The following is a 15,350-nucleotide window of genomic DNA, read 5'->3' on the forward strand; positions in this document are numbered from 1 at the left end:
AGTAATATATATTTAGGTCAGTGGTCTCTCCATTTTCATTTTTAAATTCCCTTTTCATCTCGTTGTACATTTCTCCTCATCTCTGTCTGTCACTATTAACTTTATATGTTACAAAATTAACTTGATTTTAAACCCAAACAATTGAGGTCAACAAAGGGTATATTACTGTGATTAATTTGTTATTGGAACTCTCCAATTAAAGAGATACTTTTATTAGTTGTTCATTAACCGAGGAATACGAATTCTGTTATCTTTATTTTCTACACTCGAAATAGTTTAGTGCTTCAACTAGACTGACAACAAAATTACACAGGAAATACAAAGGAAGTAGAAATCTGTGAAATATGTGACTTTCAATGGTCAAGGTACGTGTTTTTTATATACACGAATGTGCCGCCATTCTCCAACTTTTTGATGTTGTATAAAACTACTTTCTGTAATTTGTCATAATTTCGAGGTGTAAATCTAATGACTAATGTCTTGATGTTTCCAAATAAAAAATAAATTTTAAAGTTGACAAGTTATTAAATTGAATATTATTTAATTCCCACCAACAGATTCCATCTTGTAGAAAACTATCCAGTGCCAATATTTGATTCCATCACTTGTTAGGTTTGGGTGAAAACTTTGTAGACAATCGATTTCTTGTGACAAGGTGCAAGTACTAGGCTAGGGAAACTTGTCAAGTTCTATCTGCGGGTAATCTCCCCTTTTTCTTTGCCTCACTCTGTGTGGGAGTGTCCACTTGTATGACCAGCGCTCTCGGAGTAAACACTTGGAATACACATTCACCTTTCAAGACACGTGTTTTCTAGACTGGAGGAAGGCGCTGTTGGTGAGTAGTGATACATTGTTTTCTTACTTCCTTGTAGACTGGAAACTTAAACCATTTTCAAGAAATTTGAAATCAAAGCAAAAATTTTATATGTAGTTTTTTCTATATACCAAACTTTCTTTACATTTTATCACTTTCTTTCTCTCTTTCACTCTTTTCTCCAGGTTATTGTCATCCCCATTTAAAATATTTCTTTTATCTCTGTGTAAACAAAAACTAGTCCAGACTTTTAATAGCATTGAAGTTTTAATGTGTCTAACCTTTTTTTTTAAATCTAATTAAGAGCTGTGTGTGTGTGTGTGTGTGTATGACAGCTTATGTTTTCATAGAGTTTAGGTCGTGAAGTTCCATGCCTGAAGTAAACTAAGTGGATTGATTAGTGCACAATTGTATAAGTACATATTCTACACACGAAAGCTTTAACTTATACAACAACAAAAAAAAAGAAATGCTGCAAGCTTATATTCATGTTCAATTATAAAGTGACAAAACTCCTTAATTAAAGCGACATACTTTGAAGCATTTCTATTCTGGCTGTAAGCTGTGTGAAGCTGTGTAAAGCTGTGTGAAGCTGTGTAAAGCTGTGTAAAGCTGTGTGAAGCTGTGCTTAAAATGTCATTGAAAACGAAATGTTGAGTGATGTCTAACTTGTAATTCTCTAAATGCATTGTAAGAGCGGAGTGTAAGCTTAGTGGACACATTCACACCAAACCAGCAAAACATCTGGATCAAATCTGTGTTCAATCTTATAAGGCTAATTAGATAAAGCAAAGAAACACGTTCAACTGTAACATTTGTTTAATTCAATAATACCAGCGTCTTATCTTATAAATTAGAGACGGTTTTTTTTCTTTAAAAAAAAGAGATATCCATGTGCTGTCGGTAATGTCATTTAAACTCTTTTAAGTTCTCTTGGTTCAGTTAGACAACTCAGTAAGAGTAAAGAGTTAGTCTAGCAAGAGTAAAGAGTTAGTCCAGCAAGAGTAAGGAGTTAGTCTAGCAAGAGTAAGGAGTTAGTCTAGCAAGAGTAAAGAGTTAGTCCAGCAAGAGTAAGGAGTTAGTCTAGCAACAGTAAAGAGTTAGTCCAGCAAGAGTAAGGAGTTAGTCTAGCAAGAGTAAGGAGTTAGTCTAGAAAGAGTAAGGAGTTAGTCTAGCAAGAGTAAGGAGTTAGTCTACCAAAAGTAAGGAGTTATTCCAGCAAGAGTAAGGAGTTAGTCTAGCAAGAGTAAGGAGTTATTCCAGCAAGAGTAAGGAGTTAGTCTAGCAAGAGTAAGGAGTTAGTCTAGAAAGAGTAAGGAGTTAGTCTAGCAAGAGTAAGGAGTTAGTCTACCAAAAGTAAGGAGTTAGTCTAGCAAGAGTAAGGAGTTAGTCTACCAAAAGTAAGGAGTTAGTCTAGCAAGAGTAAGGAGTTAGTCTAGCAACAGTAAAGAGTTAGTCCAGCAAGAGTAAGGAGTTAGTCTAGCAAGAGTAAGGAGTTAGTCTAGAAAGAGTAAGGAGTTAGTCTAGCAAGAGTAAGGAGTTAGTCTACCAAAAGTAAGGAGTTAGTCTAGCAAGAGTAAGGAGTTAGTCTACCAAAAGTAAGCAGTTAGTCTAGCAAGAGTAAGGAGTTAGTCCAGCAAGAGTAAGGTGTTAGTCTAGCAAGAGTAAGGTGTTAGTCTAGCAAGAGTAAGGAGTTAGTCTAGCAAGAGTAAGGAGTTAGTCTACCAAAAGTAAGGAGTTAGTCTAGCAAGAGTAAGGAGTTAGTCCAGCAAGAGTAAGACGTTATTCCAGCAAGAGTAAGGAGTTAGTCTAGCAAGAGTAAGGAGTTAGTCTAGCAAGAGTAAGGAGTTAGTCCAGCAAGAGTAAGGAGTTAGTCTAGCAAGAGTAAGGAGTTAGTCTTGCAAGAGTAAGCAGTTAGTCCAGCAAGAGTAAGGAGTTAGTCTAGCAAGAGTAAGGAGTTAGTCTAGCAAGAGTAAGGAGTTAGTCTAGCAAGAGTAAGGAGTTAGTCTAGCAAGAGTAAGGAGTTATTCCAGCAAGAGTAAGGAGTTATTCCAGCAAGAGTAAGGAGTTAGTCTAGCAAGAGTAAGGAGTTATTCCAGCAAGAGTAAGGAGTTATTCCAGCAAGAGTAAGGAGTTAGTCTAGCAAGAGTAAGGAGTTATTCCAGCAAGAGTAAGGAGTTAGTCTAGCAAGAGTAAGGAGTTAGTCTAGCAAGAGTAAAGAGTTAGTCCAGCAAGAGTAAGGAGTTAGTCTAGCAAGAGTAAGGAGTTAGTCTAGCAAGAGTAAAGAGTTAGTCCAGCAAGAGTAAGGAGTTAGTCTAGAAAGAGTAAGGAGTTAGTCTAGCAAGAGTAAGGAGTTAGTCTAGAAAGAGTAAGGAGTTAGTCTAGCAAGAGTAAGGAGTTAGTCTACCAAAAGTAAGGAGTTAGTCTAGCAAGAGTAAGGAGTTAGTCTACCAAAAGTAAGCAGTTAGTCTAGCAAGAGTAAGGAGTTAGTCCAGCAAGAGTAAGGTGTTAGTCTAGCAAGAGTAAGGTGTTAGTCTAGCAAGAGTAAGGAGTTAGTCTAGCAAGAGTAAGGAGTTAGTCTTGCAAGAGTAAGCAGTTAGTCCAGCAAGAGTAAGGAGTTAGTCTAGCAAGAGTAAGGAGTTAGTCTAGCAAGAGTAAGGAGTTAGTCTAGCAAGAGTAAGGAGTTAGTCTAGCAAGAGTAAGGAGTTATTCCAGCAAGAGTAAGAAGTTATTCCAGCAAGAGTAAGGAGTTAGTCTAGCAAGAGTAAGGAGTTATTCCAGCAAGAGCAAGGAGTTATTCCAGCAAGAGTAAGGAGTTAGTCTAGCAAGAGTAAGGAGTTATTCCAGCAAGAGTAAGGAGTTAGTCTAGCAAGAGTAAGGAGTTAGTCTAGCAAGAGTAAGGAGTTAGTCTAGCAAGAGTAAGGAGTTAGTCTAGCAAGAGTAAGGAGTTATTCCAGCAAGAGTAAGAAGTTATTCCAGCAAGAGTAAGGAGTTAGTCTAGCAAGAGTAAGGAGTTATTCCAGCAAGAGCAAGGAGTTATTCCAGCAAGAGTAAGGAGTTAGTCTAGCAAGAGTAAGGAGTTATTCCAGCAAGAGTAAGGAGTTAGTCTAGCAAGAGTAAGGAGTTAGTCTAGCAAGAGTAAGGAGTTAGTCTAGCAAGAGTAAGGAGTTAGTCTAGCAAGAGTAAGGTGTTAGTCTAGCAAGAGTAAGGTGTTAGTCCAGCAAGAGTAAGGTGTTAGTCTAGCAAGAGTAAGGTGTTAGTCTAGCAAGAGTAAGGAGTTAGTCTAGCAAGAGTAAGGAGTTAGTCTACCAAAAGTAAGGAGTTAGTCTAGCAAGAGTAAGGAGTTAGTCCAGCAAGAGTAAGACGTTATTCCAGCAAGAGTAAGGAGTTAGTCTAGCAAGAGTAAGGAGTTAGTCTAGCAAGAGTAAGGAGTTAGTCCAGCAAGAGTAAGGAGTTAGTCTAGCAAGAGTAAGGAGTTATTCCAGTAAGAGTAAGGAGTTATTCCAGCAAGAGTAAGGAGTTAGTCTAGCAAGAGTAAGGAGTTAGTCTAGCAAGAGTAAGGAGTTAGTCTAGCAAGAGTAAGGAGTTAGTCTAGCAAGAGTAAGGAGTTATTCCAGCAAGAGTAAGGAGTTATTCCAGCAAGAGTAAGGAGTTAGTCTAGCAAGAGTAAGGAGTTATTCCAGCAAGAGTAAGGAGTTATTCCAGCAAGAGTAAGGAGTTAGTCTAGCAAGAGTAAGGAGTTATTCCAGCAAGAGTAAGGAGTTAGTCTAGAAAGAGTAAGGAGTTAGTCTAGCAAGAGTAAGGAGTTAGTCTACCAAAAGTAAGGAGTTATTCCAGCAAGAGTAAGGAGTTAGTCTAGCAAGAGTAAGGAGTTATTCCAGCAAGAGTAAGGAGTTAGTCTAGCAAGAGTAAGGAGTTAGTCTAGAAAGAGTAAGGAGTTAGTCTAGCAAGAGTAAGGAGTTAGTCTACCAAAAGTAAGGAGTTAGTCTAGCAAGAGTAAGGAGTTAGTCTACCAAAAGTAAGGAGTTAGTCTAGCAAGAGTAAGGAGTTAGTCTAGCAACAGTAAAGAGTTAGTCCAGCAAGAGTAAGGAGTTAGTCTAGCAAGAGTAAGGAGTTAGTCTAGAAAGAGTAAGGAGTTAGTCTAGCAAGAGTAAGGAGTTAGTCTACCAAAAGTAAGGAGTTAGTCTAGCAAGAGTAAGGAGTTAGTCTACCAAAAGTAAGCAGTTAGTCTAGCAAGAGTAAGGAGTTAGTCCAGCAAGAGTAAGGTGTTAGTCTAGCAAGAGTAAGGTGTTAGTCTAGCAAGAGTAAGGAGTTAGTCTAGCAAGAGTAAGGAGTTAGTCTACCAAAAGTAAGGAGTTAGTCTAGCAAGAGTAAGGAGTTAGTCCAGCAAGAGTAAGACGTTATTCCAGCAAGAGTAAGGAGTTAGTCTAGCAAGAGTAAGGAGTTAGTCTAGCAAGAGTAAGGAGTTAGTCCAGCAAGAGTAAGGAGTTAGTCTAGCAAGAGTAAGGAGTTAGTCTTGCAAGAGTAAGCAGTTAGTCCAGCAAGAGTAAGGAGTTAGTCTAGCAAGAGTAAGGAGTTAGTCTAGCAAGAGTAAGGAGTTAGTCTAGCAAGAGTAAGGAGTTAGTCTAGCAAGAGTAAGGAGTTATTCCAGCAAGAGTAAGGAGTTATTCCAGCAAGAGTAAGGAGTTAGTCTAGCAAGAGTAAGGAGTTATTCCAGCAAGAGTAAGGAGTTATTCCAGCAAGAGTAAGGAGTTAGTCTAGCAAGAGTAAGGAGTTATTCCAGCAAGAGTAAGGAGTTAGTCTAGCAAGAGTAAGGAGTTAGTCTAGCAAGAGTAAAGAGTTAGTCCAGCAAGAGTAAGGAGTTAGTCTAGCAAGAGTAAGGAGTTAGTCTAGCAAGAGTAAAGAGTTAGTCCAGCAAGAGTAAGGAGTTAGTCTAGAAAGAGTAAGGAGTTAGTCTAGCAAGAGTAAGGAGTTAGTCTAGAAAGAGTAAGGAGTTAGTCTAGCAAGAGTAAGGAGTTAGTCTACCAAAAGTAAGGAGTTAGTCTAGCAAGAGTAAGGAGTTAGTCTACCAAAAGTAAGCAGTTAGTCTAGCAAGAGTAAGGAGTTAGTCCAGCAAGAGTAAGGTGTTAGTCTAGCAAGAGTAAGGTGTTAGTCTAGCAAGAGTAAGGAGTTAGTCTAGCAAGAGTAAGGAGTTAGTCTTGCAAGAGTAAGCAGTTAGTCCAGCAAGAGTAAGGAGTTAGTCTAGCAAGAGTAAGGAGTTAGTCTAGCAAGAGTAAGGAGTTAGTCTAGCAAGAGTAAGGAGTTAGTCTAGCAAGAGTAAGGAGTTATTCCAGCAAGAGTAAGAAGTTATTCCAGCAAGAGTAAGGAGTTAGTCTAGCAAGAGTAAGGAGTTATTCCAGCAAGAGCAAGGAGTTATTCCAGCAAGAGTAAGGAGTTAGTCTAGCAAGAGTAAGGAGTTATTCCAGCAAGAGTAAGGAGTTAGTCTAGCAAGAGTAAGGAGTTAGTCTAGCAAGAGTAAGGAGTTAGTCTAGCAAGAGCAAGGAGTTATTCCAGCAAGAGTAAGGAGTTAGTCTAGCAAGAGTAAGGAGTTATTCCAGCAAGAGTAAGGAGTTAGTCTAGCAAGAGTAAGGAGTTAGTCTAGCAAGAGTAAGGAGTTAGTCTAGCAAGAGTAAGGAGTTAGTCTAGCAAGAGTAAGGTGTTAGTCTAGCAAGAGTAAGGTGTTAGTCCAGCAAGAGTAAGGTGTTAGTCTAGCAAGAGTAAGGTGTTAGTCTAGCAAGAGTAAGGAGTTAGTCTAGCAAGAGTAAGGAGTTAGTCTACCAAAAGTAAGGAGTTAGTCTAGCAAGAGTAAGGAGTTAGTCCAGCAAGAGTAAGACGTTATTCCAGCAAGAGTAAGGAGTTAGTCTAGCAAGAGTAAGGAGTTAGTCTAGCAAGAGTAAGGAGTTAGTCCAGCAAGAGTAAGGAGTTAGTCTAGCAAGAGTAAGGAGTTATTCCAGTAAGAGTAAGGAGTTATTCCAGCAAGAGTAAGGAGTTAGTCTAGCAAGAGTAAGGAGTTAGTCTAGCAAGAGTAAGGAGTTAGTCTAGCAAGAGTAAGGAGTTAGTCTAGCAAGAGTAAGGAGTTATTCCAGCAAGAGTAAGGAGTTATTCCAGCAAGAGTAAGGAGTTAGTCTAGCAAGAGTAAGGAGTTATTCCAGCAAGAGTAAGGAGTTATTCCAGCAAGAGTAAGGAGTTAGTCTAGCAAGAGTAAGGAGTTATTCCAGCAAGAGTAAGGAGTTAGTCTAGCAAGAGTAAGGAATTAGTCTAGCAAGAGTAAGGAGTTAGTCTAGCAAGAGTAAGGAGTTAGTCTAGCAAGAGTAAGGAGTTAGTCTAGCAAGAGTAAGGAGTTAGTCCAGCAAGAGTAAGGAGTTAGTCTAGCAAGAGTAAGGAGTTAGTCTAGCAAGAGTAAGGAGTTAGTCTAGCAAGAGTAAGGAGTTAGTCTAGCAAGAGTAAGGAGTTAGTTCAGTTCGTTTTGTTGAATATCCGTTTTTAAAATGAAATTTGTAGCTGTCACTTTGTTAGTTATTTTGATTTTGATTTCAAACTTTTCTGTTCTCATTATTCGCAATTGTTTGACTAACACTAAAATTAATGAATCAGTTTTCTTGGTGGAAAGATCTAAAGGGTAAAAACTATAAACAATAAAATTCTTGTCGGAGGCTCAGTGCATTGAACGTGCGCGTCCAAATCGTAAAATGTCTATTAAACAGAACATAGTCTTTGAGTTCAAAGATAAAGTTGGAATGGAACATCAATTTTTCATTATTAAAAAAAACAACAACACAAAATCAGAAAGTTCTTACATTGCTTATTCACTCTGTTGGTCTGGTTGTACACTTTTTACCTCGGATAAATGTGAAACTTTGCACAATTATTCATTGTCGATGAAAGTTACATGAATCAATAGAAAAAAGTAACCAATACGTTAATCAATTAGTCGTAGTCAATTAGTCAATTTGTGTAAGATAGAAATATACAAAGCTAAGGGGAGATAAGGCTTGTGTAGTTCGTTGAAAATTTTAAATATAGACTTTTATTAGACTATAGAACCTTTTATTTTTATAAGATATTGTATAGCTCAGTGGCTAACACGTCAGTCATGGAGATCCAAGAGCCCGAGTCTCCATTAATGTAAAAAAAAAAAGGTTTTGAAAATGCAGCACTGAAACTTTCTTCCAGAGACTTCCTTCTTCTCCCCCTCCCCAGCAAAACAAAAAACTCGTCCACAAAAATTGATTGGACCATAGCTCACTGAGAATCCTATAAGCTAAATAATAAAATAGAATGGGTTGCCTGAATCAGCCATGAAAACCAACGACTTATCCTAGCTAAAAACCACTAGTTAATATGCATGACAAGAGTGACACTTGAAATGTGTAGAGCGTAATTATCTTCTCTTTTAAAGTTACATCTGTAATCTATTAGATATTGTCAGTTAGTCGAAACCAATATAGGTTTAAGTCAATCAATGGGATCTGAATATATACGCAAATGCTTACAACAATGGCCGAGTCTGTATTAGATTTGGAGTTAAGGCTTTGACTTTTGCCTCATTAATATTTGTTTAGTATTTTACATCGATTTAGTTGGCAGGTTTGGTCTAGGCTTTATCTATATCCGAAAAAAATTGCCTGAATCAGCCAGGAAAAGCAACAGGCAGAGTTTAAGTCATTGATTAACAAGCATGATTAGATTAACACATACAATGCATAGAGCGTAATTATCTTTTGAGCGGCCGGGGAAAAGACACTATTAGTTTTGTGTGAAATGCCTGTCCGTCTGTCCGTCCGTCCCGTTTAGATCTCGTAAACTAGAAAAGATATTGAAAATCCGACTTCACAATATTTTAGACCATTCAAAGTTCTGATGCAACGGCTACTTTTTTTTTCCTGAAAGCGAAAATTCTAATTTTTAAAATCAATTATGCAAGCAGTTTTTTTAAGAGAAAAAGCTAATTAGTATGCATTATAAGTTAAACCTAATTTAAAACGAATAATAATCTTATAAACTTCATTTTTGTAAACATTTTTTTTATATAGCGGAAATTTTTTTTTTTTGTTTGTTTTGAGGATTCGAATACTTGATTGAGCCTTTTCAAAACAATTACTTTATTTATTCCGAACCGAGGGTCCCGGGTTCGAATCCTGGTGAAGACTGGGATTTTGAACTTCTGAGTCTACCCAGCTCTAATGGGTACCTGACATTAGTTGGGGAAAAGTAAAGGCGGTTGGTCGTTGTGCTGGCTACATGACACCCTCGTTAGCCGTAGGCCACAAAAACAGATGAACTTTACATCATCTGCCCTATAGACCACAAGGTCTGAAATGGAAACTAGTTAGGCCAGGTTCACATCTAACTTTACATTCACTTTCACCTATTCTTTGATCTGCGGGACCATTGGGGCACTACACAAGATCTGTTAACCTTCTTTCTCCATTCTTATCTCTCATTTGTCTTTGATAAAATTTCATTCGGATGTTCTTTCTGAAAATATTGAAGCCTACCTGGGTGGACCACTGGTCGTGCGGTTTGCGCGCTGGACTGTCATTCGGATTTATCGACGGTCGAAGGTTCAAATCCTGCCTGCTCCCATCCCCCGTCGTCCTGCGGGAGGTTTGGACTAGGAAGTAAACTATCTTCAACTCTGAAGGATTATCCGAATTATGTAAAACATTTTACTTCGGGGGCCGATTTTGAGTTTGTGTTTCCACACAAACTGTCTTTTGTAACCTTGTTTTTTTTTTTTTTATCTCTCTGTGGCATTTTATGTCTCGAGAGACGATCTTTTCCCTTTGCAACTTCTTGTGTGATTAAAGAGGCCCATCCTTGATACACAGCTGCGATCGCAGGTTGGGCATATGTGATCACCAGGAGCCGATGCATCATCACCCTTCTTTCTGCTTCTGTAGTGTATGGTATCTGCAATCCGAGACCCTTCCTTTATGCTCTCTCTCCATGTGGATTTACCCAGTGCGACTTTTCCCCAGCTGCTAGTGTCGATTTTGAAGAGCTTCATGTCGCGTTTGCATACATCCGTATAAAGTAAAAGTGGGCGACCAGCGGCTCTCCTGCCTTCTATTAGATCGCCATACAGAATGTCCTGTGGAATTCGACCTACTGGCATTCTACGAACGTGGCCAAGCCTGCCAAGACGTCTGCTGCTGATAACAGAGCGGATGTCCTGGCATCCTGCTCTTCGTAGCACTTCCTCATTGGTTATCCTATCTTGCCACCTTATCTTAAAGATCCGCCTTAGGCATCGGAGGTGGAAGACATTCAGCTTTTTTTCCTGCCATGAGTAAGTTGACCAAGTTTCACTTCCGTATAGCAAGGTGCTCATCACACAGGTCCGGTAGACTAGGGCTTTAGTACTGCTAGTCAGCAATATGTTGTCCCACACTCTTTTCTGCAACCGTGACATGGTGGCCATTGCTTTGACTATCCTGTTGTTAATGTCTTTATCCAGTAGAGTATTGTGGGATATGATAAAGCCGAAATAGCAAAAGTGATCCACAATTTCTAGTGGTTGGCCATTAATGTTTACTTGAGGTGCAATATTTGTGTTCTGGACTAGTATCTTAGTCTTGCTTTGACTAATGTTTAAGCCAAACTTCTGGCAAGCAGCAGATAGTATGTTTACCAGGAGCTGAAGCTGAATATCAGAATCAGCCACAATAGCTGCATCATCAGCATACTGGCGTTCCCTGATAAGTATCTTCTTAACCTTGGTTTTTGCCCGCAGCCTTGATACATTAAATAGTTTTCCAGAGGATCTTGTATAGAGAAACACACCTTCGTTTATGGCGTTGTATGCATGATGCAGTAGACAGGAGAAGAATATGCCAAACAGAGTAGGTGCGAGCACACATCCATGCTTGACACCACTGCAAACCTCAAAAGGTGCTGATTGGGCTCCACTTGCAGCCTGGATAGTGACACTCTAGCAAAGATTTTGCCCACTATACTGAGGAGAGAGATACCCCTATAATTGTTGCAGTCACTCCGATCCCCTTTGTTCTTGTATATTGTGACTATAGTTGCGTCACGCATGTCCTGTGGGACATGACCTGTGTCAGCAGTGGTAGAAGAGAATATAGAGTTCAGGGAGCAGGAGTGATTAGTTGACTTTAACTACTTCCGCTGGGATACCATCACTCCCATGAGATTTTCTATTTTTCATGCAGTCAATTGCTTTTTTGATATCACTAAGGCTCGGAAGCTCATCTAGGCATTCCAATACTGGAAGATCTGGTAGAGAAGCCAGGAAGACATCGTCTACTGTATTCTGTGTGGCATAGACATCGAGGTAGTGTTCTGTCCATCATTTTAGCTGCTTGGTTTGATCTGTAATTTTTTCTCCAGATTTTGATTGAAAAGGGGGGGGGCAGGTTTAGACATTGTTGGACCCAGGGCCGCTTTAATGCCATCAAACAGAGCTTTACTACTTCCTGAGTAGAGACTGTCTTGGATTCTGTTGCAGGTATCCCTCCAAAATTTGTTTAACACATTGTCTAGCCATTTGTTTCGCCTCTTTATTAACACTTTTGAAGGCTTGTGAGCGAGGTGTGCATATCGCTTTTTCTCGATGCAAGGTTCCATCTGTGCTAGATTCGCCTCAAACCAGTCTACATTTTTGTGTTTTTGATGCCCAAAGGCGGTGATTGCTGAACTGTAGATTACATCTCTTACTTTCTCTCATCTGATATAGATGTCTTCTTCATCACTTATCGAGGGGATTGAACTGTTCAGGAGCTCGCCAAAAAGTGCAGACTTCTCTGGGTCACCTACATGGTTGACGTTGATTCGCCTAGTTCTAGGTTGAGTGGAACTATAAGCCTTCTTGAGAACCAGTTTATTTTGCTTAGCACTACTAGTGAATGGTCTGAGTTTCAGTCCGCACTATGGTACGAGCGGGTGTGGAGGACACATTTCAGGTCCATCCTTCGGGTGATGCAGAGGTGAAGATGGTGCCACCTTTTTGAGCGTGGGTGCTGCCAAGAGACTTTGTGTCGTTCCTTGCCAGAGAAGAATGTATTTGTTACACACAGTTCATGAGAGCTACAGAACTCGAGTAGCTTTTGGCCATTGTCGTTGATTTTGTCAACACTCTGAGGTCCCAAGCATTTTGGCCATGCATCATTTCCATCACCAACACGGGCATTAAAGTCTCCATTTATATAGAGGTGCTCTTACTTTGGAATACTTTTAATTACGTCCTCTAGAGCTTGAAAGAATCTGTCTTTGTCCTCATCCGGTGCAGCAAGGGTTGGTGAGTAAGCACAGATTATATTAACTTTGCCTTGCGGTGATGCAAATTTCATGTGTGCTACTCTTTCATTGCCAATGGGAAACATCGCAATGCAGGGGACGAGACTGTTTCTTATTGCGAAGTCGACGCCATGGATTCTGGGCTTTGTTCTGGTTTTCTTTGCCAGTAGAATGTATAGTTGCTTTCTGTGAGAGATCCAGTCTGGTTTCTTGCAGACAGGCCACATCAATGTTTAGTCTGCTGAGTTTTCTGTCGATGATAGCTGTTTGACGCATGTCGGTGACGAGTTCAGGGTCAGTATTGAAGCCAGGACACATTGTCCGTATGTTCCAGCTTGCAAAGCGCATTAATGTTGAGGGTTTTCTTTTGATTGTATTGGCAGGTGCAGGTGAGCAGCTAGCTCTTTGATTTTGTCTTAGCACCAGGCACCCAGTAGTGCGGCAAGCTGTGGCGGGATAGCACTTTATTGTCCAAGTGCTGCTCGGCTTAAGGCAGGTAGTAGCTATCCAGTGAGGCTAAAAAGCCCCTCCTACATTCAAGAGTGGTCCCTGGCGTTTCAGCTTACGTTAATCAGCTAGGAACCTATCACCGGTAACTACCACTCTCCGTGTTTTTTTCAAAGACATTACTGTCAGAGATGGAGTGACCTCTCCATTGCTGGGGGAAAGCCTGGGCTGCCCACAAGTCAACAAATGCCTCTTTTCCATACTGACCGGGTCCAAAGCCATCACAATTTGGGGACAGGTGGCTACAGGAGTTTGCCAGAGAGCGGTAGTCTTACTACTGTCCCCTCGCCTACGGGGCTCCAGGATCGGATTTTCTGTTAGGGTTTACTCCCTTAGCCTTAGATCATACAGAGACACACACACAGGGCCGGTCTTAGGCGACTTCAACCTATGCGACCGCAGTGGGCCCCGCACTTTCATAGGCCCCGCGCGAATTCTAGGTATAAATTATTAAAATAAACAATTTTACTTAATATTAAAAGGTTTCTGGAATTCTCCTGAAATAGTAAAATATACGAAAAAGTCATAAAAATCTCATGAAATTATTAAAATCTTCTGAAAACTGGTGAAAATCTACTTTAAAAAAGACAAAAATTGTCATTTCTGGGTGTCATTCAATATGGAAAACGCCAATCCAACTAGCAAAAAGGAGGCATCGTCAGCTTTCATTTAATAAAAATGTAATAATAAGGCGAATTTTAACCAAAACAATAAATTCAAAACATGGTTCAAATTCTTAATTTACTTTAATAGTCACTGGCTTAAAAATATAGATCTCAATCTATCTCGACCTGTTTAAAAAAAACAAAAAACGAAAGCGATATTTTGCTAGTCGATAGTAAATCTAAAAGGCAGATCTGAATGTTTATCGCTTTTTGTTTGAAAACTACTATCTTCTGTAGATGGCTCGTAAAGCTAATTTGCCAGTGATTTTGTACTCAGTAAAGTATGAATAAAGTGCAAAGACGAATTTATTTTCTAATACAAAATCTTAATTTTCACTTATTAACCTTATCACAACCCAAAAAAGGCCCCGCGCAATCCGTTTCGCATAGGGCCCCGCAATCTGTACGACCGGCCCTGCACACACACACAAAGCAGTGCGGCTATTGACCTATAGCTAGGGGATTGGTTTGTGGGCAGCAGTGGCTCACATCTTGGGGCCAAACCTCCTCCGAGACCCTTGCAGTTTGGTCTGAGGCTGTGAAGCCTCAGTTTCCATATGTCACCACGAGGAGGTACTGAATAGGACTTGCTGTGGAGAGGCTATGTACTGGCAAGAGAGACTTACAAAATTGCTCCCCTTTCACAGATGCTAGCCATCGGTGGCAGCAAGTTAAGGTACCAGACTAGACGCTTCAGTCAGCCTTTAAACAAACTTTTTGTGTTTTTTTTTTTTGAAGAAACGTCTGCAATATATACGATAAGATAAATAATAACCTAGTGTATAAGCAACTATGTGAGTGCGTGTTTGTGAGTAGCGTGTTTTTAAACAAAACCAAACTCTCCCAGTGATAGATTGTCAAGTCACACAGAGTGACGCAGCGCTGTCGTTTCAAATGGAACCAGTCGCAAGGAACCAGAGCTAAACGGCAAGTGGTTAAGACTCTTACGCTGTCTTTATTATTGGCATGCAGAATGTCTTGGGGTTGAGTTTCTATTTCTATACAAACAGAATATTGTATTGGAGTTGTCTAAAGGAGAGAATAGCAACGTGAAGAATAAACATGTCGGAGGCGTTAAAGTAAAATGACACAGTGGTTGTCAAATCGGGTGCATAGTTTAGTAGTCACTGTAGAATAGTGGTTCCCAAACTTTTTTGTCTCGTTGACCCCTTGCCATGTTTTCTGGTTTTCGGTAGACCCCTGCTTCAGTTATATTTCATTTTTGAAAATTCATTAACTTCAAATTTCACGTTTTTTAAAACTAATTTCTAACCAGTGAGTCGAAAAGTAAAAAGTAGAAGTAAAAAAAATTAATTTAAAGCTAGATTTTAAGTCTTCTTTTTATTAATAAAACAATAATGAATACAATCAATGAACATTGAAGGCAATGAACACTTAACTTGTGTTTCTGTTATTTCAATTGTTTTATTCGATAAGAACACTACAACTTTACTCAACTTAGATGTAAGTGAGTGGATTATTCCCTGCATTTAGTCTTCGTTAATGGTCGATACTAATGTTACATAGTTATTAATATTATTTACACTTACTTTACAGTCCGTCACCCCTATAGGCCGCCAACAATAGATCTCCATAGTCCACAATCCTCCAGGTCTTGGCTCCATATAGCAAATTGGCCTTGACATTTGAGTTCAATAGACATATCCTAGTTGTCTGGGACATTTCTCTTGCCGTCCAGATTTTCTTAAGCTGTATGAAGGCGACACTAGCTTTTCGTATTCTTGCCTTGCCTCCAGCATCTGTTCCACCTGTTTCATCTATGAAAGTAGGTAAAAGATTCTACTTTCTTTAAGGGACAGCCATCCAAAGCAATGAGTTCTGTATTGAAAAACACGAACTTAGTGGCAGACACATCATTCAAAGCTGGGCTGGTTATCAACAACGATAAGAAGATAGTTACCACTAAAAAAAAGTTTTGGCAAGAAATAGGATAGCCTCATGAGGACTACTGATCTATGGTCTAGTGAGTAGTTAAAATGACCACTGCAGCTATTTGTTTTTCAGTGGTTCATAACTTCTTTAAAAAAACTAGAGAAGAGTTT

The 15,350-nt window shown here is 39.6% G+C and overlaps 1 protein-coding gene across 1 annotated transcript in view; it reads left to right on the top strand.

Annotated features, from left to right (window-relative positions):
• Window positions 1-754: 754 nt before the first annotated feature.
• Window positions 755-15,350, top strand: part of LOC106061632 (atrial natriuretic peptide receptor 1-like) — a 637,794-nt gene continuing 623,198 nt past the window's right edge. The window contains exon 1 of the mRNA XM_056017419.1: window positions 755-835. The gene's annotated coding sequence lies outside the window, so the exon portion shown is untranslated. The remainder of the gene's footprint in view (window positions 836-15,350) is intronic.

This window comes from Biomphalaria glabrata, chromosome 18 (genome assembly GCF_947242115.1).
Source record: "Biomphalaria glabrata chromosome 18, xgBioGlab47.1, whole genome shotgun sequence".
Taxonomy (NCBI): domain Eukaryota; kingdom Metazoa; phylum Mollusca; class Gastropoda; family Planorbidae; genus Biomphalaria; species Biomphalaria glabrata.